Source organism: Phoenix dactylifera, chromosome 6, assembly GCF_051530095.1.
Source record: "Phoenix dactylifera cultivar Ajwa chromosome 6, Ajwa_hap1_PhDact_Kaust_v1.1, whole genome shotgun sequence".
Lineage (NCBI taxonomy): Eukaryota > Viridiplantae > Streptophyta > Magnoliopsida > Arecales > Arecaceae > Phoenix > Phoenix dactylifera.
In genome coordinates, this window is record NC_143195.1 from 12,531,869 (window position 1) to 12,559,154 (window position 27,286).

Here is a 27,286-nt window from a genome sequence, read left to right on the forward strand (position 1 = left end):
TGAATTCTACTACCCTGTGGATTATGTAGTCCTTGAAACTGAACCAGTAAAAAATCCAGAAAGTCACATCCCGGTGATCCTAGGTAGACCATTTTTGGCCACTTCAAATGCTGTGATTAGTTGCCGAAATGAAATAATGACTCTAGCCTTTGGGAACATGACTGTCCAGCTCAATATTTTTCATAGTAGTAGTCAGTCAACTGTGATGGACGATTTGGAAGAAGTTCACATGATTGAGAATATAATTAGCAGTTCTTTTGAAGAGTCGAGTTATTCTGACCCATTAGAAAGATGTTTGGCTAATTTTGGTCAAGATTGTGAGTCAAGTCAAGAGGTTAATGCATTGTTAGATTCCATTCCTGTGATGGATACTAGCAGATGGGCCACCAAGTTTGAATCATTGCCTATTTCGGAATCTCAGCTAGTGTCATCCAATGTCAAACCTCCACAACTAGAACTTAAAGACCGTCCCGAAAACTTGAAGTATGCATTTCTTGGAGAAAACAAGATCTTACCTGTTATAATTGCATCGAATCTAACTAAAGAACAGGAAGAGAAGCTGTTAAGTATCCTTCGGAAGAATCAGGAAACTATCGGTTGGTCTATAGCTGATATTAAGGGGATTAGTCCTTCTGTGGTCCAACATAAAATCCATCTAGAAGAAGATGCAAAAATTTCTAGAGAACCACAAAGGCGACTTAATCCAATCATGAAGGACGTAGTTCGAGCCGAGGTCATCAAGCTTTTAGATGCAGGGATTATATATCCTATTTCTGATAGTCAGTGGGTAAGCCCAGTTCAAGTCGTACCTAAAAAGTCTGGCATCACTGTGGTGAAAAATGATCACAATGAGTTAGTCCCTACTCGAGTCCAAACGGGATAGCGAGTATGCATCGACTATAGGAAGCTTAATGCCATGACTAGGAAAGACCACTTTCCTCTACCCTTCATTGATCAAATGCTAGAACGGCTAGCTAGCCACTCCCATTACTGTTTCCTCGATGGTTATTCTGGATATAACCAAGTCCCTATCGCACGTGAGGATCAAGAGAAAACCACATTCACCTGTCCTTATGGCACTTTTGCCTATCGTCGCATGCCTTTTGGGCTATGCAATGCACCAGCTACATTCCAACGGTGTATGATGAGTATTTTCTCCAACATGGTGGAAAAATTTTTAGAAGTTTTCATGGATGATTTTTCTGTATTTGGATCCAATTTTGATGAATGTCTGCACCACTTGACACTTGTTGTAGAATGCTGTAAAGAGAAAAACTTAGTTCTTAACTGGGAGAAGTGTCATTTTATGGTAGAATCAGGTATTGTTTTAGGACACATTGTGTCACAAAGGGGAATTGAGGTGGATAAGGCCAAAGTAGAATTAATTGCTAAATTGCCACCTCCCAAAACTGTTAGGGAAGTCAGATCCTTTTTAGCGCATGCGGGTTTTTACCGCCGCTTTATCAAGGATTTCAGTAAATTGTCGAAACCCTTATGCGATTTGTTGGCGAAAGATGCTACTTTTAATTTTTCGCCAATTTGTATAACTGCTTTCGAAAGACTAAAGTCTGAACTAACTTCAGCACCCATCATATGGAGTCCTGATTGAAGTCATCCTTTTGAAATCATGTGTGATGCATCCGATTATGCCATAGGTGCTGTCTTAGGTCAGCGAGTAGAGAAGCTTCCCCATGTTATTCATTATGCGAGCAAAACTCTAAATGATGCCCAACTCAACTATTCCACCACTGAAAAAGAATTGTTGGCAGTTGTTTTTGCCTTAGATAAATTTCGTCCCTACCTGATTGGATCTAAGGTCCTTGTTTATTCTGATCATGCCGCTCTTAAGTACCTTCTCACAAAGAAGGATGCTAAGGCAAGGCTCATTCGTTGGATCCTATTGCTCCAGAAATTTGATCTCGAAATTCGAGATAAAAAGGGATCTGAAAATGTAGTAGCTGACCACTTGTCCAGATTGATTGTTGAGTCATCTGCAGAATCCTTACCTGTATTCGAAACTTTTCCCGATGAACAACTAATGATGATTTCCCATACCAATGTTCCATGGTATGCTGACATAGTCAACTACCTCGTTACTGAACAAATGCCCAGCTCTTGGACCAAACAGGAGCACTTTCGCTTCCTAGCTCGTGTGAAGTGGTATTTCTGGGATGAACCATACCTATTTAAATATTGCCCTGATCAGATCATCCGACGGTGTATCCCTGAATACGAACAAAGGAAAGTCCTTTCCTTTTGTCATGACCACGCTTGTGGTGGTCATTTCAGTGGTAAAAAGACGGCTGCTAAGGTTTTGCAGTGCGGATTCTATTGGCCCACACTATTTCATGACTCACACGAGTATTGCAAAGCATGTGACCGATGTCAAAGACTAGAAAAAATTTCAAGAAAAAATGAGATGCCCCTAAACCCAATCTTAATTGTAGAAATCTTTGATGTTTGGGGTATTGATTTTATGGGTCCTTTTCCTATGTCATTTGGGCACCAGTACATACTCCTAGCTGTTGACTATGTGTCCAAGTGGATTGAGGCTATCGCATGTAAGACCAATGATCACAAAGTAGTGATCAAGTTTCTTAAGGAGTCTGTCTTCGCTCGCTTTGGCACCCCTCGTGCTATCATTAGTGATGGGGGGAAACATTTTTGCAATAGAATTTTTAAAGCCCTTGCTAGGAAGTACAACATCACCCATAAGGTCGGTACACCATATCATCCACAAACGAGTGGACAAGTTGAGATTTCCAATAGAGAAATCAAGACCATCCTTGAGAAAAATGTCAATCCATCTCGAATGGATTGGTCCCTTAGGTTAACAGATGCATTGTGGGCATATCGTACGGCCTACAAAACACCAATTAGAATGTCCCCTTACAGGATTGTCTATGGCAAGGCTTGCCATTTACCTGTCGAGTTAGAACACAAGGCCTATTGGGCAATCAAACGCTTAAATTTCGATCTCGACAAGGCGGGAGAACATAGAAAGCTTCAGCTCGACGAGCTTGAAGAAATTAGGAACGATGCTTACGAGTGTGTTAAGAAGTACAAGGATCGCATGAAAGTCATGCATGATAAAATGATTACTCGTAAAGAGTTTTACCAAGGGCAAAAAGTTCTCTTATATGATTCTCGATTACATCTATTCCCAGGAAAACTTAAATCTCGCTGGACTGGCCCATACACAGTAGAGAAAGTACACTCGCAAGGTGCAGTTGTAATATGCAACACCAAGGATGGTAGGACCTTTCAAGTCAATGGATATCATTTAAAACCATACCTTGAGTATCTGAGTCCAGAAGTTGAGGAGACACTTCTGACTGGCCCTGTCTATCATGAATGAATTAGAATTGTCTGGCTGAAGACATAAAACTTAGCGCTCTTGGGAGGCAATCCAACATATAAATATCTTCTATATAAAAAAAAAAAAATTTACTAACATGCAGGTTTGGGGGATTTTGCCCCAATTTTCAATTTATCCACCCATATCAGGTAACTTCTCCTCTACCCTCTTACTGCTTTAAATTATTTTTTTTTTTAACATTGAGGACAATGTTAGATTTAGGTTTGGGGGTATTTTTAAGCATTTAAAAAAAAAAAAATTTTTTTAGTTAATTTTTTTTTTAAAAAAAAATTAAATTACAACACACAAGGTATATAAAATCTAAGAGCCCAATGACTAGTCGGAAGTAGTGCAAAGTGAGTTCTTTTTATTAAGTTCCTTTTAGTAAGTTGTAAGCTAATTAGTGCTTTGAATTTCACAACACATCTGGCCTGCATTTTCTAAGGTATAGGTTCGACATTGTGTTGAGAATATGGTAGCAACCTCGAATCCTGATGAACCATCTTTTTCCGATCCAAAAAAAAAAAAATATTTGGTAGATTTAGTCAGGTACATCGAAAAGGGCTACCTATTGTCAAAGGTCAGTGGGCTTGTGATGAGGAACCCGAGCATAGGTCCGTAGGGGAGTCTTGATGCCCGACACCTCATGCCAACTGGTGTGAGAATTGTCGACTAATTGCTCGCTACATGGAGGAATCATCACAGGAGTAAAAGTGCACAATATATACATTATCATTTCTCTTTTATGCAAAAAAAAAAATGATGTATATTGACCTTAAGAAAGACAATAGTGTGAAAGCCGTCGTTGTAAAAATTCGAGTAAACTGGAATGTTACAGATAAAGCCCATGAGGTATTAAAGTAAACATCCACAGCTCTCGAAATCCTGCAGATAAGATGATTTTGAATCAGCAAATAGGTCTTGTCCGACCAATTCTTGGAAACTACTAATATTAGCGATATTTTGGAGATCCGAAACCTTAGCTGGTGCATGGTCTAGACTTCACGAAGCACTCAAGTATAAATAAGTATTACAACTCCCTAACGGAAAACTTAATGACTTCAACTTAAATTGCATACTAACCTAGAAATTGGGCTACTTAGTAATTAAAACCTTGTGTGCTTTTGAAATTCTTATCAGTTATTTACTTGAAATTAGACTTTCATTTCATAAACCAAATTTTATTTTGGAATTGAAGTTTATGGGTAACTTCACTGCAAACCCTCACGAGACAACACTCGTCCACTAGGGTAACCTAGGGGTTTAACGGCTTGTTGCACGTGCTAAGTGCAATCGTAATGCTCTACGAAAGTGAGTATTTATCTTAGTTCATATATATATAATAAATAAAACTTTCGCACTCTCATTTTATCATTGTCACACTAAATTGCTAGAGACTAGCAATAAGCTGGTTGGGGGGTGTGATGAGAGCACAAAAGTGCAATCGTCAGACCATTTTAATTAGCATTATAATTAATCATTAATAATAAAATTAACTAATTAATGTTGTATTTGTGTTTGAGTACAAGTAATCCAAGAGACCCAATAACATTGGGTTTGAGCCCAATGCCCGGCAGCCCGAGCTCAACAAATTCTCCAGCTGCTATGCAAGCATAAAATCCCCCGCCGTCCATCAGATCACCTTCCAAAACAGTCCCGCATCAAGGCCCCGCGATCGTTGCCATCACAGCCGTCCATCTTTTCAGCTCCAAGTCGTGATCAGATCAACCTCCCACTCCCGTGAAAGATCCCATTCTTCACGCGGCGGCTTCCCCGCGATCCCCTCTTTCGAATGCCAGCACCTCAGCCCGCGTATCACCCTTCCGGATCCGGCCATTCGAGACATGACCCCGTGATCCACGACTCCTCCCAGCAAAGATCTCGGATGAATCCACTCTCCGTGATGCCATCAACGCCCCAGCATCCCCATTTCCTCCTCTTCCGGCCACAGCAACGGATTCCCAGCATCCACGCGCGCCTCCTTCCTTCCGCGACAGCATCCCGCGTCCGTCCTCCCCCTCGATCCCGCTTCCGATGATCCCAGCATCGCTTCCAATCCGGTGATCCCAAAATCCCAGCACCATTTTCGCTCCTGCCGTCCGCGTTTCTCCCACCGTGTGCCAGCAGCCCACCTTCCGCTTCAACTCCCAGCAGCACCCGAAGAAGGAAGCCCCAGCCCCCTCTTCCGCAATCACCGGCGATCCCGCATCCGTGGCCCAAAGAAGCAAGACCGTGCCCACCTTCCGCTTCCATGCTGTCATCCCGTCGATCTCGCAGCATCCCTAGCCTCCCGCACTCGATTTCAGCACCCGTCCACGGATCCGCTTCTCCCAGCCTTCGTCCAAGGGCTATAAGAAGGGAGGAGGTCGGCAAGGAGAAGGGGAGAGGGCCAAGGGGGAGGTGTGCTCGATTGGGGGTGGAGGCCAAGAGAGAAGAGGGTTCGGTTGGGGGAAAGAAGAAAGAAAGAAAACAGAGCTTGCTCTGTTTTCGGGAAAGAAAAGAAAAAAGAAAAAAAAAAGAGAAAGAAGGGAGGAGTATTTTATTAGTTTAGTTTGAGTTTAGTTTTTTTTAATTCATGAGAGCAATGTATTTTTTTTGTTTTAGTTGTACTTTAGTTGAAAGTTTTTATTGAGAAGTATATTTTGAGTTTGAAAGCATATTGTTCTTATTTTTAGTTTCATTTTAGGTTTTGTTTTGAGTTTTAATTTTTGAGAGTTTATTCGGGTAGAAAGTTATATTTATTCTGCGATTTTAATTTCTATTCTGCAATCCATTAAATGCTCTTTTAAGCAATCTATATTACAGTCTGCAATTTTTCTAACACTGTTTTCATCCATTTTAATTTATGTCAAAGCTCTAATACATGAATGCTCTTTGAATCTGACTACCTGTCTTGTAGTTAATTTCAATTAGAAAACATTCTCTGGTAGTCCAGGGAATCATTCAACATCTCCAACATAAGGTTTTTCTTTCGTTATTCAAAAAATCGATTTCGAATCCAAGTGAATGTTTTTATTTTTAAGCAACCCCAATCGCCTCCTTGTGGATCGACCTCTTACGACCACTATTCTTCGAGTAGAACAGGTAAGAGTAAATTAAATTTAAATTTTGTTTGTCGGTTCTAACAACGATCTGTTTAGCATATTTTTAAGTAAATAGGAATCGCACAACAGGATCCATGACTCGTTGCTTTTCAGAGACTTTCTCTTCAAGCTCAATTTTCCTCCCACTGCCTCTATCAAGGATAAACTATTTTTCCAAGAAGATGGCATGTCGGCTCGCAAATACATTGTGATCCTCTGAGACGTAAAAATTATATCCTAATGACTCTTTAGGATATCCTATAAAACGAGCATTTATGGTCTTAGCCTCTAGCTTGTCCGCCTGTAGTCGTTTGACGTGGGCCGGACATTCCCAAATCTTGAGATGACCATGACTTGGTTTCTTACCATGCCATATCTCATACGGTGTGGTAGGAACGGATTTAGAGGAAACTCTATTCAATAAATAAATTGTGGTAAGTAAGGCATCTTTCCAAAGAAACATAGGTAAATCAGTGAAGCTCATCATGGATCGGACCATGATAAGTGCTTAATAATTTATAATTTAGTTATATTTCCAAAGCACTTATCAATATTTTTAAACTGATAAATACATATTTTACCATGAAATTGAATAAACATTGAATTAAATTTAAATTATGGTAAGAGGTAAATAATTCTTTTCTTAAACCAGATTTTGAACTTGTCTCTCTCTTGATTGCAATCTTTCATGAAAATTACAGGAAAACATATAAGGAGGAGATTGTGTTGACCCGGTTTGGTAACCTGATAGAATTGTAGTCAAGCTAAGGTTATAATTAAATGGGTTTTGGTCCTGATTCGATCGAAAGTTATAATTAATTTTGTATGGGGTAGAGGTTTGATTAACCCTTTTTATTAGGTCACGGTCCTGTTTTTAGTCTTGTCTGGTCGAGTTCGATCTGAAGCAGCTTAGCAAGAATTAAATTTAAATAACAATGGGCTCAAGGACAAGTCAACCATCATGACCTACCTCAAACCCGAAGTCAATTTCTAGCCAATTTCTTACCTGCCTTCATATAAAATTTATAAATTTAAAACAAAAAAAGAGAAATAATGAATATAATAAAATAAATAAAAATAATTTCGGGGAGAATCACTTATTCACTGTTCATATGAACAGTGTCCCATAAAAACACTGTTCATATGAACAGTGAGAAATAATATAATAATAAATAAAAAAAATTATTGAAAATGTTTCACTGTTTATCTCCTTCCTCCCGTTATCTATCCTTCCCGTGATCCTGCCTCACAGAGCGCCCCCCTGCCCGTTCCAGCCACGCGTCATAGCCGATGCTCCAATCCTCCACGCGGTGCAGCCGGCGACCAGATCCTCCGCCTCTTCATCCGCCTGCATCTCTGCCTCCGCACAGCGGCCATTCGGAGCGATCCTCCCAGCCGCATCAACCGCGTGCCATCCGCCGCCCGTTCCACCTCCCAGCAGCCGGAAATCACTCATCCATGATCAACGCTTCCAGCATCCCATGAAATCAAGCATCTAGCCGTCTCCCTCTGCCGGATTTGAGCCATTCCAACCGTCCGCGATCCCATGGAATTGGCGAATCCTTCTTCTTTCACTCCACATTATTCCCGCGGCCAGCTCCCATCGGATGAGCATCCGGGATTCGCATCCTCACCAGCGTACTCCCAAGGGATCCATCACTGGTGAGAGGGTCTATATGAAGAAGCCATCGGCAAAGAGAAGGGAGGAGGGGGGGCTCGGTTCAACAGAAAAACAGGGGAGACCCCCTGTTTCGGTGAAAAGAAGAAGAAAGCCGAGAGGGAGAGAAAAAGAAATAAAAAAAAAGGAGGGGGAAAGAGAATATTTTGTGATATTTTGGGAAGAATGAGAGGGGAAGACTTTCACTTGAAGATGGGAGGTCGTCCGGAAGCCATGCGCGGCTAAACGTCTAGTCTGGGGCTGGATGAAGCCGTAGCAATGTATCAGGGCATTGTAGTTCTTATTTTTTTATTATTTTGGAGCTTGTTTAAGTTCTTATTTTCAATGAAATATTCCTTTATGATATTTATACTTTGAGCATGTTAGTTACTAATCATGTTTGCAAAAGTAGTCTAAGATGATTCATGCCTAGAAAGATGAAGTGTGCTGCATCCTAGATTAGCATACTTAGGTAGACACTTCATGCTACACCGAAGATGGATCTTCCTAACACTCTTTATGCTTTTATTTTAAAAGGCTTGTAGCCAATTTACATGCCTCTCCAAAAGATAAAAATTAAGAACACAGTCCCTAATGCAATGCTACGCGGTGGATTCCAAACCCTAGATCTATCTACTTTGATAAATTTCAATTCGTACTCATAGATTAATTTAGTTAAATCAAGTTAGCAAATCCTTCTTCTTGATTTATTTTTTAAAAAAAATAACTTATTCTTCAATCCCTGTGGACCGACACCCGTAATCACTATCCTACAGGATACGTGCTATTGCGTGGTTTATTTTTGAAATTGAAAGAACCGATCAATTTTTGGCGCCATTGCCTGGGATTGCTAGCATAGTTATTTTTCCTATCATTAAAAAAAAAATTAATTAATTTTAAAAAAACTTTCAAAAAAATATATATATCTAAAATAAAATAAAAAAAATTATTTTCTATTATTGTTACTTTTTTTTATCTCCTTTTTCTCTTCTACTAATTTTTTTTTTAATTTTTCTTTTGGTCTTATTTGATCAGAAATCGAAGAGGAGATCTGGGCTATCAAAAAGGAATGCTTTAGAGGTTTGCTTAAAAAATTTTAAATTACTGGAAAATTTTTTTTGGTAACCTCTAAACCTTTCTTATTTAAATTAATTATTAGCTTGAAATTTTATGGTGATTGTTTGATTTTAATTTCAGCAAAAGTGTGAATGCATGCTTGATACACATACACAAATTAATCCGCACATAGTAAGGGCAATCATTCCAACAAGATAAGAGCCGGATTTCATCACCGGATTCTTGCCCAACTTAGGTGAACTCAATCTCACATAGTGTCACTTTAATTAAAATCAATTAGACGTTGGCTCCTAGGGACATCCGAGCTCAATAGGACGAAGATCACCGAAAGTTGCACCAATTTCGCTCTGTGGCTTAGTTGATGTCTAGGCAAGCTTTGTCCCTATAAGGGAGACAGTTCATCTGTTTGAGGCAAGTGGGTTTTAAGTGGGACCTTTGCGAACGCATCGTGACCCCTCCATTTACCTGGGAGCTTACCTGGTCAACTCGGTTCATTAGACCGGATTGGAGGCTTAGGTGCCCTCTTCAAACCAGTTAGGAGCTGTCTAGTGATTTTAGGACAAATACAAGGATTGATGTGTTTATCTTTTATTGCATGCTTGACTGATCAAGTACTAGTGTATGCAAGGGAGTCGTTCTAGAGTACGTGACCTATTACCTTTTGACCCTGAAATAGAACGGACCCTTAGAAATATTCGAGCTGAGATCAGAACATTAGAATCATCCCCACCTCCTAAGATGACTGAAGAACAATCCAAACTCCTGAGGGAGTACTTTACTCCCACCATTTACACTTCCCCATCTTGCATTCGATTACCTGAGATAGCAGCGGTACAATATGAAATAAAGTCTAATGTGATCCAAATGCTCCCATCTTTTTATGGGCTCACCAATGAAGACCCATATAAACACTTAGATGAATTTCTTGAGATTTGCACCACTGTCAAGATTCAGAACTTCACTGATGATGCTATGAAACTTAGATTATTCCCCTTCTCCCTTAAAGATAGAGCCAAACAATGGCTGAATTCTTTAGAAGCCAACTCGATTCGTTCTTGGGATCAAATGCAACAAGAATTCCTAAAAAAATACTTTCCCATAGGAAGAACGAACCAGTTTAGACGTGCCATTACAAGCTTCTCCCAAACTGAAGGAGAAGAATTTCATGAAACTTGGAAGAGATTTCGGGACCTAATCCGTAAATGCCCTCGTCATCAAATACCTAAGTGGTAGCTAGTGCAATGTTTCTATGACGGATTGACTGAACGAAACCGTCAGATGTCAATGCTGCATGCGGGGGGACATTCGTGCTTCAAAATGAGCATGAAGCATGGCAATTATTTAAAAATCTAAATGAAAACTCCCTCCACCATGCTTCCTGTTCTCGTCAAGCACCCCTGAGTTCTCAAAGAAAAGGGACCATTTGTGAAATAAGTCATTCTATGGACCTGTCTAGCAAGGTAGATGCATTGTCCCATAAGATTGACCAACTGATGATAGGTGGGCATTACATGAACTCTTTCCAAGCACAAGTGTGTACTATCTGTTCTAGCCCATCCCACCCTATTCATGAGTGCCCTTCAGTGCCCCAATTCTCCGAACTCGTGCAAGAACACATCAATGCTGCTCAAACACAGCCTAGACCGGGTACTGACCCATTTTCCAATACGTATAACCCGGGATGGCGAAATTATCCAAATTTTTCTTGGAAGCAGCAAGCTTCGAACACAGCCCAACCCTATTTCCAAAATTTTCAAAATTCTCAGAATTTTCAAACCCCACAAAATATTCATCCCTACCATCCCTCGATTCAATTTCAACACACTCCTCCTCCACCCCAAAGAAACGAGGAGAAAGTGTTGAACGCCCTTCAAGGTTTGGAAACCATTACACAATTGGTGCACTCTCACACGCAATCCATCGCCAAGTTAGAATCCCAAATGAGGCAACTAGCTAATGCACTGAACAAGCGAGAGGAAGGAAAGCTTCCAAGCCAACCACTAAGTAATCCTAGGGGACAATATATGGCTCAAGAAAATCAATTAAATGCAATTCATCATGAACAAGCCAATGCTTTGACTACCCTAAGGAGTGGACGTGTAGTACACAATAAGATTGGGGAAGATAACAATAAGGAAGATGAAGAAGAGGATAGACATGTGTCAAATGAAACTCTAAAACCTTCTTCTTCTTCAGTTAGTCCATCTTCTGCCAAAACTCACATCCCAAAGGCCCCATTTCCTGAAGCTCTTAATTCACCCTCTCCCTTTGGCAAAAAGGAAACTTCACTAGAGGAGATAATTGAGGTTTTCAAACAAGTGAAGATCAACCTTCCGCTTCTTGATGCTATTAGACAAGTTCCCTCCTATGCCAAATTTCTTAAAGACCTGTGCACCCAAAAGCGAAAATCTAGGACACATGTGCCCAGAAAGGTCTTTCTAATTGAGCAAGTGAGTTCTATTCTCCAACACAACACCCCTCCGAAATTCAAAGATCCTGGTGCTCCCACCATCTCCTGTGTCTTAGGAAATAATTTCATTGATCGAGCACTCTTAGATCTAGGGGCAAGTGTCAACCTTTTACCTTATTCAGTTTATGAGAAACTTGGGTTAGGTGAGTTAAAACCAACCTCGGTATCCCTTCAATTAGCTGATCGATCTGTAAAAACACCACGTGGAATAATTGAAGATGTTCTTGTCAAGGTAGACAAATTCTATTTTCCAGTAGATTTCATCGTCCTTGATATGGAACACGAGCCAAATCCTAAGAAACAAATCCCCGTGATCCTTCGGCGCCCCTTTTTAGCAACAGCCAATGCGTGCATAAATTGTAGAACGGGGGTAATGAATATATCATTTGGAAACATGAAGGTAAAATTAAATGTGTTCAATGCAGACGACCAACCCGCGAGAAAAGTTGAGTGTTTTATGATAGACAAAATAGATGAACCCATAAAAGGAGATGCAAAAACTACCTCACTGTGTCTGGCTGAAGACAATAAACTTAGCGCTTGTTGGGAGGCAACCCAATTCTCTTAGATTTTTTTTTTTTAACATTGAGGACAATGTTAGGTTTAGGTTTGGGGGTATTTTTAATCATTTTTTGTTTTGTTTGCATCTCTTGCATTTGTTTTCACTTCATAATGTCAGGTTTATCAAAAAAAATAAAAAAATAAAAAAATAAAAATATCTTTTAAAAAAAATGTGTTCATTTTCATTTTTTATAAAATAATAATAATAAAAAAAAATAAAAAAAAGTTTTTGTTTTTAAAAACCTAATTTCTATACATTTATGCAAGAATGATAAACACACAAGGTATATAAAATCTAAAAAGCCCAATGACTAGTCGGAAGTAATACAAATTTAAGTTCTTTTCATTAAGTCTCTCTTAGGGAGTTGTAAGCTAATTAATACTTCGGAATTTCACTATACACTGGCCGACCCTTCTAAGGTCTAGGCTCGACAATATGTTGATAGTATAGTAGCAACCTTGGATCCTGATGAATCATACTTATCTAATTCAAAAAAAAAAATCATCAATAAAAAGGATCTAGTCAGGAACATCGAAAAGGGCTAGCTATTGTCAAAGGTCAGGTGGGCTTGTGATGAGGACTCTGAGCATAAGTCCGTAGGAGAGTTTTGATGCCCGACACCTTGCGCCAACTGGTGTGAGAGTTGTCGACTGATTGCTCATTACACGGAGAAATCACCACAAGAGTAAAAGTGCACAATTTATACATCTTTTATTTAAAAAAAAAAACTTTGTATTGACGTTGTAAAAGACAATAGTGTGAAAGCCGTCGTTGTAGAAATTCGAGTAAACTGGAATATTACAGATAAAGCCCGTGAGGTAGTAAAGTAAACATCCACAACTCTCGAAATCCTGCTGATAAGATGATTTTGAATCAGTGAGCAGGTCTTTTCGACCAATCCTTGGAAACTACTAGTATTAGCAATATTTTGGAGATCCGAACTCTTAGCTTGTGTACGGTCTAGATTTCACCGAGCACTCCAGTATAAATAAGTCTTACAACTCCCTAAACGGAAACTTAATGACTTTAACTTAGATTGCATACTAACCTAGAATTTGGGCTGACTTAGTAAATAAAACCATGTGTGCTTTGAAATTCTTATCATTTATGTATCTTAAATTAAAATTTAATTAAATTTTTTTTTTTTTAAATTCTTAGCTAGTATGCACTTGGAATTTGAATTTTCATCAATCGAATTAAAAAAAAAAACAACAACAACAACAAATTAATCATAACAATAAATGATATTGAAGTTTGTGGGTATCTTCATTGAAAACCCTCACGAGACTATAACTCGTCCACTAGGGTAACCTAGGGGTTTAAAGCCTTGTTGCATATGGTAAATGCAATCGCGATGCCTGCAAAAGTGAGTTAGAGTTTTTTTTTCTAATTTTATTTTGCTCGAGGACTAGCAAAACATAGGTTTGGGGGTGTGATAAGTACTTAATAATTTATAGTTTAGTTATATTTTCATAGCACTTATCAATGTTTTTAAACTGATAAATACATATTTCACCATGAAATTGAATAAATATTGAATTAAATTTAAATTATGGTAAGAGGTAAATAATTCTTTTCTTAAACCAGATTTTGAACTTGTCTCTCTCTTGATTGCAATCTTTCATGAAAATTACAGAAAAACATATAAGGAGGAGATTGTGTTGACCTGGTTTGGTAACCTGATAGAATTGTAGTCAAGCTAAGGTTATAATTAAATGGATTTTGGTCCTGATTCGATCGAAAGTTATAATTAATTTTGTATGGGGTAGAGGTTTGATTAACCCTTTTTATTAGGTCACGGTCCTGTTTTTAGTCTTGTCTGGTCGAGTTCGATTTGAAGCAGCTTAGCAAGAATTAAATTTAAATAACAATGGGCTCAAGGACAAGTCAACCATCATGACCCACCTCAAATCCAAAGTCAATTCCCAACCAATTCCTTACCTGCCTTCATATAAAATTTATAAATTTAAAACAAAAAAAGGGAAATAATGAATATAATAAAATAAATAAAAATAATTTCGGAGAGAATCACTTATTCACTGTTCATATGAACAGTGTCCCGTAAAAACACAATTCATATGAACAGTGAGAAATAATATCATAATAAATAAAAAAAATTATTGAAAATGTTTCTTTGTTTATCTCCTTCCTCCCGTTATCTATCCTTCCCGTGATCCCGCCTCACAGAGCGCCCCCCTGCCCGTTCCAGCCACGCGTCACAGCCGACGCTCCAATCCTCCACGCGGTGCAGCCGGCGACCAGATCCTCTGCCTCTTCATCCGCCTGCATTTTTGCCTCCGCACAGCGGCCATTCGGAGCGATCCTCCCAGCCGCATCAACCGCGTGCCATCCGCCACCCGTTCCACCTCCCAGCAGCCGGAAATTACTCCTCTGATGACCCAAAGATTGATTTAAAGATTGATTTTGATGATCACAAAACCTTGAAGTATAAATACTAATGTTTGTGTTGCAAGAAGAAAGATAATTTGTTTTGCAAAGAACATAGCAAGTTGGAAAAATATAAGAAGGCCTCAAAAGCTCTCAAGAAAAGTTGGAAGAAAGCTACACTTTATTGGCCCAAGTTTCAAGTTCAAATGATTCAAGTTAGAGGAGCAAATTCAAAGAAAGATTCAAAAGAATAGTCCTCGAGTCAACTCCTGGAAGTTTAGAGTCGACTCTGGCACTCTGGAGTTTCAAGAAACAGTGCTCGAGTCGACTCCGATACTCTACGAGTCGACTCCAACTGAGAACAAACAAAAAGACAGAGAGTTGATTTTCAGTGCTACAGTGCTCGAGTCGACTCCTACTTCAGCGCTACAGTGCTCGAGTCAACTCTTACTTCAGTGCTACAGTGCTCGAGTCGACTCCTACTTCAGCGCTACAGTGCGGAGTCGACTCCCAGCTACAGTGCCGACAGACTACTATTCACAAGTGACTCCTGTTTCAGCCGAGTCGACTCCTACTTCAGCCGAGTCGACTCCAGCACGCTGGGAGGCATAACGGCTAGTTTTTTCTTGATTCCAACGGCTCTATTTTTGTCTCTAACGGCTAGATTTTTGTTTTCACTCCCTCTAAAGCTATAAAATCAAGAGGAGAGCTAGGGAAGAAGGAAAGGAAGTGGGAGAGAACATTTAGGAAAGAGATTTCAAAGAGATTACAAGGGAAATCTCTCAAAAGCACAAAAGGGCCATTCAAAGTAAAAGAGAGAGAAGAAGAACATCCAAGTGAATCCCAAAGCTTCCTCTCCAACTGGGTGCTACCTCGGTGATCCTCTACTTCGTGCAAAATCAGAAGAGGGTCAAGTAAAGAAGAAGCCGAGTTCCTTCATCTACAAATTTGTTTGAGGGCTTCTTCTCTTTACTTTACTTGTTTATATTTGCTATATTTGCTTGTTTGAGAAGCTTGTATTTGATTTAAACTCTTGTTCTAATATCTTGTAACTTGATTCAATCAAGGAATTGAATCAACGGGTTAAGGTTTGTTGGTGAGCCAAAGGGAAAACCAACGTTGTAAGGTTGTGGTTGGTGAGCCTTTGGGAAAACCAACTGGGTTGATTGTGAACCTGGAAAACAATCGTTGTAAGGTTGTGGTTGGTGAGCCTTTGGGAAAACCAACTGGGTTTGATTGTGAACCCGGGAAAACAATCGGTTGGTTCTAGTCGGTGAGCCTGTGAAAACAGACCGAGTTCGTTGTGATCTCGCAAAACAACAAGTTGGGTTGTGAGCTTGTAAAACAACCGGCTGTAATCTGAGGGATTATAGTAAAATTCTCAAGAGGTCTTGGGGAGTGGATGTAGGTGCTGGGGTGCACCGAACCACTATACATCTTTGTGTTTGTGATGCCTTATCTCGTGTATTTCATGCCTTACATTCGTACTTGATTATGTAATATCTTTAGCTTTGTTTTCTATAGAGTTATAAGTGATTGTTTAGAATTTGCTTAGCTTTCTCTCCATTCTTATCATACACATAGATTAAAATTGATCATACAACTATAAGTTAATTTTAGATCAATTGCACCCTAAAGCCATAGTATAATTGCTCTAGCTTAATTTTCCACTACTTTACTTGTAATTGCCTAGAGCTTAAGTAAATAACATCTTATCATTCCGCTGCATTCAATTCAAAGTAAAAATTAGGGAACATAATTTTTAGAAAACCCAATTCACCCCCCCTCTTGGGTTGTCACCTTGGGCAACAAGTGGTATCAGAGCAGGTGCTCTTCTATGAATTATAGTCTTAACCGACTAGAGCTAAAGATTATGACAACCCCACATAACATATTATTTGCCGAGGGACTTTCCATAAACAGACCTCCACTGTTTGATGGAACTTACTATATTCAATGGAAAGCTAGAATGAAAATTTTTGTTCAATCACAAAACTATAAAATATGGAATATCATTATAAATGGCCCTCACACACTCTCTCAAGCTGTTAATGAAAAAGACCTAGCACAATTAAATGCTAATGCTAACAACATATTAGATTGTGCTATTCATGAAACGAAATTTAATGAAATTTCTGCATGCTTATCTGCTAAGGAGATTTGGGATACTTTAAAAAATATTTATGATAAATCTCAGATTAGCTCGCATATGCTTCAATTGCATACTAACAATGAGACTGCAGAATCTTCCACATTAGCCGAGTCGACTCCCAGTTTGTCCGAGTCGACTCCTAGAGAAAAACAGTCTGAAAGGCAGAGACTCAGTCTTGGAGATCCTGTGAACGAGTCGATTCCAAGTATTTCAGAGTCGACTCCCAAGTTAGCCGAGTCGACTCCAACAAGGTCCGAGTCGACTCTGAGGCAGAACAGTTCAAAAGACAGAGAATCATCTTTTAGGCCTCTGAGAACGAGACGTCTTCCGAAGATCTCGAGTCGACTCTCAAGTCAGTCGAGTCGACTCCAAGTAAACCCGAGTCGACTCGAGGAAGAAAGAACAACAAAGAAGAAGAGGAAGCAAGATGAAAGAAAGAAAGAGATAAAGAGGAAGAAAGCCTTGACCAAGGAAGAGTTAAGCAAGAAAATGAAAGCTAGGAGCAACAATGATGATATTAGCTCCAAAGAACTATAAGAGGTAACTAACTTGTGCTTTATGGCACAAGAAGATAAGGTAAAATCTGAATCTACTTTTACATCAAATGATTTTCAAGAAGAATTCCCTTATGATGAATTATTAAATGCTTTTCATGATTTGTATAGTGAATGTAGAAAATTAGCTATGAAGAATAAAAATCTTAAGAAACTAAATCTGAAAATTTCAAAAGAAAGAAATTCTAGTGATGAAATACAAGATAAACTAAACTCTGAAAATGAAAGCTTAAGGTTAAATTTAGAACAATTGATTCAAAAAAATCAGAGTTTAATTAAAAAAATCAAAACTTAAGTAAAGAAATTAACCAATTAAAATCTTTTATTAACAAATTCACTGTAAGTTCAGAAAGATTAAAAATGATGTTTGAAAGCCAATATGTTGCTTATGATAAATCAAAACTTGGCTTGACTCCTTTACTTAACAATAAATCTCTAGAGAAAAAGGTTATCAATTCACCAAGCAAACCATTAAATAAGATAACTTATTTCAAACATGAAAAGAATAGGCATAACAACTTTACCTATCGTTCTAACATAATTAAATCAAGTGGTAAAGTTATTACAATTAAACAAATTTGGATTCCAAAAGGAACTATATGTCCTAACTCTCAAGGACCCAAGTAAGCTTGGGTACCCAAAATGAAAATATGAGGATGTAGATGTAGGTGTGCCAAGATACCCATAGAACAAATAGAACTTTCATACAAATGGGTGTTCTAGACACACGTCAAAAAATGAAACTTAAAATATACTTATGAAAAGTAATTAAATAATAATAATAATAAAATCAGTAACCCTTGCGTCTCATCATTATTTTTTTTTGCTTTAGTATTTGATTAATATATGAATTGCAAGTATTGATCAATTTTGTGATATAGAAAATACTTTTGAAAATATAATCAAATCACTTCATTTTATAGTATGCTTTACTCACTATTGGATAAGTTGCTAAATGATTAATCAATTTATTAAGAATAACTCTATGAATTCTCTATATGCTTGATTGAGGTTTTTATCCATGGCATTATTGTTTATTGATCATAAATATGAAAATGTGTACTTGGTATGCCTTTGAATATATGCACTATGAATACCAAGATTAAAGAAACCATCTTTGGTATATAAAATCAAATCATGCTAGTATGTACTTAATCTCAAAAGACCTTGCCATTAGCTTACTTAGATTATCTTCTGAAAGGTCAAAGTTTGCTATGCATGTTAACTAAGGAAACAAACAAAAATCAATTTCTAAATCTAAAGATATTGTTTCCATCACTAAGTTTTCAAAAGCTTACATTAGTTTTATTCTTGGCACTCAAATAGAAATATTTTCTACATTGGCACAAACTCACAAAAATGGTTCAAATGAAAAAGGTTTGCAAACTATGAAAATAAAGAAGTATCATGGCATAGTTTTTGAAAACCAATTTTGTATTAAGTTGTGCACAGAAAATAATATTGAATACAATTGTTTCTGCACCAAGAACACCATAAGTAAAATAGGATTAATAGAATCCTTGAAGAAATGAAAAAGGCAATGTTGTATGATAGTCATCTACTTAAATAATTTTTTGTTAAAAGCTATCATCATTGCTTGTCATATATATGGTTTCTATTATATCTATTTTTGATGAAAACTCTATTTGATCTTCTGAAAAATAGAAAATGATCTATTGCATATCTTTCATATTTTTCAGTAGTATATGCTATGATTGATATGGTCTTTTGGAAAATAATGCCAAATCTGATAAAGATATTTCTATCTTTGGATATCATTCATCAAGCAATGCATATAGAACATTCAATGAAAAGATTCTAGTTATAGAAATATCAATTTAGTTTATTCTTTATGAGACTAATGATTTATTATCAAGATACTAAAATCGAATTATATATGTATATGGTTAATCTTTTACATATAACATTCTGAAAACTTGTTAATAATTAGAACCAAATTGGATTTTTCAGAAATGCACTTAATGAAGAAAAATTGATGACTACTAAAAGACTAAATCAAGAAAAGATGAAATAGATCTTGATGAAATTCTTGCATGATTAGAAGTTAAGATCACCATTATCATTTGCTTGCTTTATGAGCTTTATATTCTGTCAAATGAATGTGTAGAATGCACTCCTATGTGGTTATTTCATTAGAAAAGATCTATGTAAAATAACCATCTTATTTGAAAACACTCATTACAAATATGATAAAGCAATATGTGATTTGGAACAAGCATCAAAAGCATGATATATAAAAGCTTGAGTAACTCTTTGATAAAAAGTAATAATGATAAATCTATATGTTAAAAAGAAGAATTTGTGATATCTTGCTTGCTCAAAGCATACATTGATGGCATCATTTTTGGTTCTACTAATGAAGATTTATATGGAGATTTTACTAAGCTCATACAAAGTGAGTTTGAAATATGTATAATGAATGAATTAACATTTTTTCTTGAACTCCAAATTAAGACAAACAAGAAAGGGATCTTCATTGACCAAAGTTAGTCCACAAGAAAACTCTTATAAAAGATTGGCATGAAGAAGGTATGTCTATGACCCCATCTTGTAGAATTTGAAAAGGATGAGCAAAGTAGATCTATTGTTTTAAAGCTGTATTGAAGCATGATAGAATAATTATTTTATCATACAGCTAGTAGATTAGATTGTATGCTCATTATGTGCCCTTGTGCAAGACTTCAATCTAACTCTAATGAATCATATTTTATTGATAACAAATGAATCATAATCTGAATTTTGATAGAAACAACTGTTTAAGATAAATTGATTAAAGCTTAGCTAGCATGTCTTATTGATAATTATCTTAAGCAAATAGAATCTAAGCCAAATTGATTTTGAAAATAAGAAATTGATTTGACCTTGATGAATCTTTCTATTGCCTCACATGCCTGTCCTTGAACCATCTTGGTTAATGAAACTATCTCTTTAAGTTCAAGTGACATGTGCTTGCTTATATTTAGGCAATCTCTTGAGTAAAGTGACTCAACATTCAATTATTGTCATATCGTACGTTGAGTCATCTAGTTAAGAAATATATGGTATGAATGTTTTGTATCTTGAAGAAACTAATGACTTTCTTTCAAGAAAGAAAAAGATTTTGTTAATAATGCACAATCCTTAAGCAAGAAAATGAGAGATTTCAGCTTGAAGGACACCTCCACATAAGATACAATAAACATTCACATGCAAACAAGAAAGGGGACCTTCTTCAGCCAAAAGTTTACACATAAAAAATCTAGTAGGTATTTGACTGAAGAATGCAGAATGTATCGGTAATTCTAGATACCTCTCTCATAAATTAACTGAGCAAAGTCAATAACTTAAATTTTATTATGACATGATTAAAGTCTTTAATTATTAATTTTTGATATCATGTCTATATATGTATTGATTGACTTATACTTTTAGAAATTGTTTCATGGTTTGCCCAAACTAAAATACATCTTTGCCTATGTCATAACCATGAAATACACAAGTTTATGCTTAAAATTTTGATTTAAAATAACTTGTGAGAAGCTATGAATATTGTTTGCATGATATACCTCTATATGATACATTTGATTATTACTTTATTCTACTCTTTCATGTAAATTACTTGAGAATAACAAAAAGAAAGAGAGATAAAGAAAAGAAAATGAACATTATTCAAGGGAAGTAAAAATCTAAGTAAAGGCAAATACTCCAATCTTAAGGAAAAGCAAAACAAGCATAATATATTCGGTACATTTGTGAGACTTGTGTGAGCATTTTTTTTAAGATAAAATTCATAATCAATTACATTTAAATAGGAGGAGTTTGAAGTAAATCTTTTAACCTTTCTATATTGCTCATCATAGGGATGGTGCCAATGGGGAGGCTAGTGGTAGTACCCGGCACTATTTGACCCAACTATTCGGTGTAGGGTATATTAGGGACGGCACAAGAGGGAGGCTAGTGGTAGTACCTCGTGCCCCTTCCAACTCCACCGGATAGGGAGCAAATAGAGTATAGAGCATAAGAAAGTAAAAATGAAAAACAATATCAAAATGTTCGTTAATTGGTTAAGAAAAGAAATTCAAAAAAAGAGAGGAAATGAATGACAAAGTAAATGAAAGTATATAAGAAGAATCAAGTCAAGTTTTAGTCACTTAGAAACACACCTTAAGGATGAAATCAGTGCAAGATTTTAAATAGGGGGAGTTTATTTGAAAAGAATTGATTTTGATCCTTGACATGCTTATTCTTAATATTTTAATGCATGACTTAACATATAATATATTTTGCATGTGGCATGATGTTTTGAATTATGGGTTCTCAATATTTTGTAATGCTTCATGCTTGGATAATTTGATTGAATGTTTGAAATACTACATAAATTTTTTTTTGGGTATTATTGAAAAGAAAGTTCAGATTTGTCGTTCACAATCATCTTTAAAATCTAAAAGTTGAATAAATTTGTAAAAAGGAGAAGAGAAGGATATCTCTATTTAGGCAAAATGAATTGATTTTGTTTTATCCTTCAACTTGCCTAACTTTGGTATATAATGTTCTAATTCGTACCAAAACTCAACATTAAATACAAAGATTCTGAACATGCTCTAATATGTTTGAAATATGTGTTTTCAATCGTAATGATTTAAGATAAGCTACAATCTGGAAGATACATATCTCAAATTACAACTTTGAAAGCCTCCTTGAGAATCTTTATGAAGTTCAGAATCCGATTTTGTATAAAAGCTTAAACTTAATTTAAAAATGCTTATATCGTTACATTTTTGTAACCTTAGTTATATGTTTCAATGATCGCAATATTCAGAAGAATAACTCAATATGATTCCTAAATATAAAAACTACAGTTTAAGAAAAATAGAATAATTCAGATGCCTTGATTGTTTGCCCCGATATGCATCTGAAATATATCATTTCTTATCTTTAAAGTGTACTAATATTGGTCTAAATGATGTGTCTTTCGATGATCTTGATTGCAAACAAATATTTTTAAATATATTATTTTATTTTGATATTGAAAAGATTTATTGTGCTTCATGTATACATTGCTGAAAAACTATGATTAAGAAATTGAGTTCTATAAATATATATACCTCAATGATCATCTATATGTTTTTCTCTCCTACATTCTTAAAGACTTCCATCAATATATATATATAGAGTGAATGATCTTAAAGCTATAAATATTTCAGCTCACTCAAATAATTCTTAAAAGAAAGAAAATGTAAATGCTTTTGAAAGAAATTGAGCTTCAAATGAATCATTTTCTGATTAATATTTCTATACATTTTCTCTAAGATTAAGAGAAAGCATAACTTGTTCTTGAAGGATTAGAAAGAGTAATTGCTACAAATTTTGAATAATTCTAGATCACTCTACATTCTCGATATCATAGAATTTCAGTTCTATTCACGCTTGTCATCAAAATCTGAAATTCAACAAAGAAAAGAATGATTAAAGAAGAATGCATCTTTTGAGGGGGAGCTTTAGATATTCAATCTAAATGCAAAAGGTTACATCCATTTGATGAATATCTTGAATGTTTTATGGATTGATTTTGATAAACCTCCTTGTGTTGCCATTATTTGTCTTAATTCTATAAAGTTCGTCTTATCTCAAACATTAAACTTTATAGAAATATACTCTCATTAGTGTAAGCTGTGCTGAAACTTATAGAAAAATATATTTTCGAGATTGACAATTTTATTGAACATTATCTTCAAATTCTAAACTCTTAAATGGAATGATCAATTAAGGAGGAGAAAGAATACTAAATGAAAAGTGATCCTAATACTCTCCAATATGTATCATCTGAAATTTAATCTGAAAATCTTTACGATACACCTTGAGGCTTGTTATTTGGTTAGTATATCTTATGCATCAATCATGAACCAAATTGCAATTCAAATAGTTGATCTTAAGAGCCTCTAATTTAATGAAAAAGGGGAAGAATAATGATTTTCTTGAGTATCTCTTAGAAAACCTATTTTTGGAATTCACTAATGAGTTCTTATTGGCTTGTTCTTTAGAACTTCAATTTCGTGCCAATCCATTATTATGTGTACCAAAATGTGCTTCTTTTTAAAGGAATAAAGTCTTTAAAAGAGCTTTAAAAGAATCTTCAAAGCCTTGAATTTTATGTATGCTCTAAGATATATCATAAATTGCATGAATCCATGTTTTGGTGTTTATGCCACAATATTTTTACATCATAAAAGAACTTTGCAATCATACTTAATATATTGCTCTTATACTCTGAAAATTAGTTAAATTGCTCTCATGTTGTTAAAATACTTAATATATTGGGCAAAAGATCTTAAATGAACAAGCTTTCATACTTATTATTGAAGAGAGGTTAGATTTCCATTCGGGCTTTTCTTGAATATCATTTGTGGTACTTCTTGAATTAACTTAAGAAAGATTCCATCTACACTTGATTTGAAAACTATCTTTGGAATCACATTCGATGTGTTCTCCTCTGAAATTATCTTAATTGGCTCTGGTCTATGCTCATTAATCTTTTTCTAACATTATTGCCTTGAGTTATATGATTCATATTCTTGCAATAATTTGACATGCAAATCAGAGTACAATAAGAAAAAGAAATATTTGAGTATTCTTATCTTTGTGCTTAATGTTTCACTATCTTTTTGATGTTGTCAAAAAGGGGGAGAAATATCTAAGTATATGCTCATAATGCTTTATGTGTTGATTATGTTAAGTTGATTAAATCTAAAGCATTATCATGAAGTATATTTTAAAGATATATATTTTCTACTTCAAACAACTTAGCTATGCATTACTTCTAGAACACAATATATTTTATATTGCATATACTCCAAGTTTTGTCATCATCAAAAAGGGGGAGACTGATGACCCAAAGATTGATTTAAAGATTGATTTTGATGATCACAAAACCTTGAAGTATAAATACTAATGTTTGTGTTGCAAGAAGAAAGATAATTTGTTTTGCAAAGAACATAGCAAGTTGGAAAAATACAAGAAGGCCTCAAAAGCTCTCAAGAAAAGTTGGAAGAAAGCTACACTTTATTGGCCCAAGTTTCAAGTTCAAATGATTCAAGTTAGAGGAGCAAATTCAAAGAAAGATTCAAAAGAATAGTCCTCGAGTCGACTCCTGGAAGTTTAGAGTCGACTCTGGCACTCTGGAGTTTCAAGAAACAGTGCTCGAGTCGACTTCGATACTCTACGAGTCGACTCCGACTGAGAACAAACAAAAAGACAGAGAGTTGATTTTCAGCGCTACAGTGCTCGAGTCGACTCCTACTTCAGCGCTACAGTGCTCGAGTCGACTCCTACTTCAGTGCTACAGTGCTCGAGTCGACTCCTACTTCAGCGCTACAGTGCGGAGTCGACTCCCAGCTACAGTGCCGACAGACTACTATTCACAAGTGACTCCTGTTTCAGCCGAGTCGACTCCTACTTCAGCCGAGTCGACTCCAGCACGCTGGGAGGCATAACGGCTAGTTTTTTCTTGATTCCAACGGCTCTATTTTTGTCTCTAACGGCTAGATTTTTGTTTCCACTCCCTCTAAAGCTATAAAATCAAGAGGAGAGCTAGGGAAGAAGGAAAGAAAGTGGGAGAGAACATTTAGGGAAGAGATTTCAAAGAGATTACAAGGAAAATCTCCCAAAAGCACAAAAGGGCCATTCAAAGTAAAAGAGAGAGAAGAAGAACATCCAAGTGAATCCCAAAGCTTCTTCTCCAACTGTGTGCTGCCTCGGTGATCCTCTACTTCGTGCAAAATCAGAAGAGGGTCAAGTAAAGAAGAAGCCGAGTTTCTTCATCTACAAATTTGTTTGAGGGCTTCTTCTCTTTACTTTACTTGTTTATATTTGCTATATTTGCTTGTTTGAGAAGCTTGTATTTGATTTAAACTCTTGTTCTAATATCTTGTAACTTGATTCAATCAAGGGATTGAATCAAGGGGTTAAGGTTTGTTGGTGAGCCAAAGGAAAAACCAACGTTGTAAGGTTGTGGTTGGTGAGCCTTTGGTAAAACCAACTGGGTTGATTGTGAACCCGGAAAACAATCGTTGTAAGGTTGTGGTTGGTGAGCCTTTGGAAAAACCAACTGGGTTTGATTGTGAACCCGAGAAAACAATCGGTTGGTTCTAGTCGGTGAGCCTGTGAAAACCGATTGAGTTCGTCGTGATCTCGCAAAACAACAAGTTGGGTTGTGAGCTTGTAAAACAACCGGCTGTAATCTGAAGGATTATAGTAAAATTCCCAAGAGGTCTTGGGGAGTGGATGTAGGTGCTGGGGTGCACCGAACCACTATACATCTTTGTGTTTGTGATGCCTTATCTCGTGTATTTCATGCCTTACATTCGTACTTGATTATGTAATATCTCTAGTTTTGTTTTCTATAGAGTTATAAGTGATTGTTTAGAATTTGCTTAGCTTTCTCTCCATTCTTATCATACACATGATTAAAATTGATCATACAACTATAAGTTAATTTTAGATCAATTGCACCCTAAAGCCATAGTATAATTGCTCTAGCTTAATTTTCCACTACTTTACTTGTAATTGCCTAGAGCTTAAGTAAATAACATCTTATCATTCCGCTGCATTCAATTCAAAGTAAAAATTAGGGAACATAATTTTTAGAAAACCCAATTCACCCCCCCTCTTGGGTTGTCACCTTGGGCAACATCCTCCATGATCAACGCTTCCAGCATCACATGAAATCAAGCATCTAGCCGTCTCCCTCTGCCGGATTTGAGCCATTCCAACCGTCCGCGATCCCATGGAATTGGCGAATCCTTCTTCTTTCACTCCACATTAATCCCGCAGCCAGCTCCCATCGGATGAGCATCCGGGATTCGCATCCTCACCAGCGTACTCCCAAGGGATCCATCACCGGTGAGAGGGTCTATATGAAGAAGCCATCGACAAAGAGAAGGGAGGAGGGGGGGCTCGGTTCAACAGAAAAACAGGGGAGACCCCCTGTTTCGGTGAAAAGAAGAAGAAAGCCGAGAGGGAGAGAAAAAGAAATAAAAAAAAGAAAGGAGGGGGAAAGAGAATATTTTGTGATATTTTGGGAAGAATGAGAGGGAAAGACTTTCACTTGAAGATGGGAGGTCGTTCGGAAGCCATGCGCGGCTAAACGTCTAGTCTAGGGCTGGATGAAGCCCTAGCAATGTATCAGGGCATTGTAGTTCTTATTTTTTTTTATTATTTTGGAGCTTGTTTAAATTCTTATTTTCAATGAAATATTCCTTTATGATATTTAAACTTTGAGCATGCTAGTTACTAATCATGTTTGCTAAAGTAGTCTAAGATGATTCATGCCTAGAAAGATGAAGTGTGCTGCATCCTAGATTAGCATACTTAGGTAGACACTTCATGCTACACCGAAGATGGATCTTCCTAACACTCTTTATGCTTTTATTTTAAAAGACTTGTAGCCAATTTGCATGCCTCTCCAAAAGATAAAAATTAAGAACACAGTCCCTAATGCAATGCTACGCGGTGGATTCCAAACCCTAGATCTATCTACTTTGATAAATTTCAATTCGTACTCATAGATTAATTTAGTTAAATCAAGTTAGCAAATCCTTCTTCTTGATTTATTTTTAAAAGAAAAATAACTTATTCTTCAATTTCTGTGGATCGACACCCATAATCACTATCCTACAGGATACGTGCTATTGCGTGGTTTATTTTTGAAATTGAAGGAACCGATCAGACCATATCCAATAAAGTCTGATTTCTCCTCTCTGACACCCCGTTGAGTTGAGGTGTACCTGGAGGAGTCCATTGTGAGGCTATGCCATTCTCCTTGAGAAAGTTCTAGAATTTCCCACTAAGGTATTCTTCTCCTCAATCTGATTGAAGAGCCTTAAGAGGTTTTCCAGTTTATTTTTCCACTTTATTTTTGAACTCTTTGAACTTTTCAAAAGATTTAGACTTGTGTCTCATAAGATACACATACCCATATCGTGAATAA

General features: G+C 36.5%; 1 non-coding gene across 1 annotated transcript; it reads right to left on the bottom strand.

Moving 5' to 3' along the window:
• Positions 1-10,289: 10,289 nt before the first annotated feature.
• Positions 10,290-10,395, bottom strand: LOC120106583 (small nucleolar RNA R71). Its single transcript, XR_005508703.2, has one exon. It is a non-coding gene; the product is annotated as a small nucleolar RNA R71 (small nucleolar RNA).
• Positions 10,396-27,286: the final 16,891 nt, after the last annotated feature.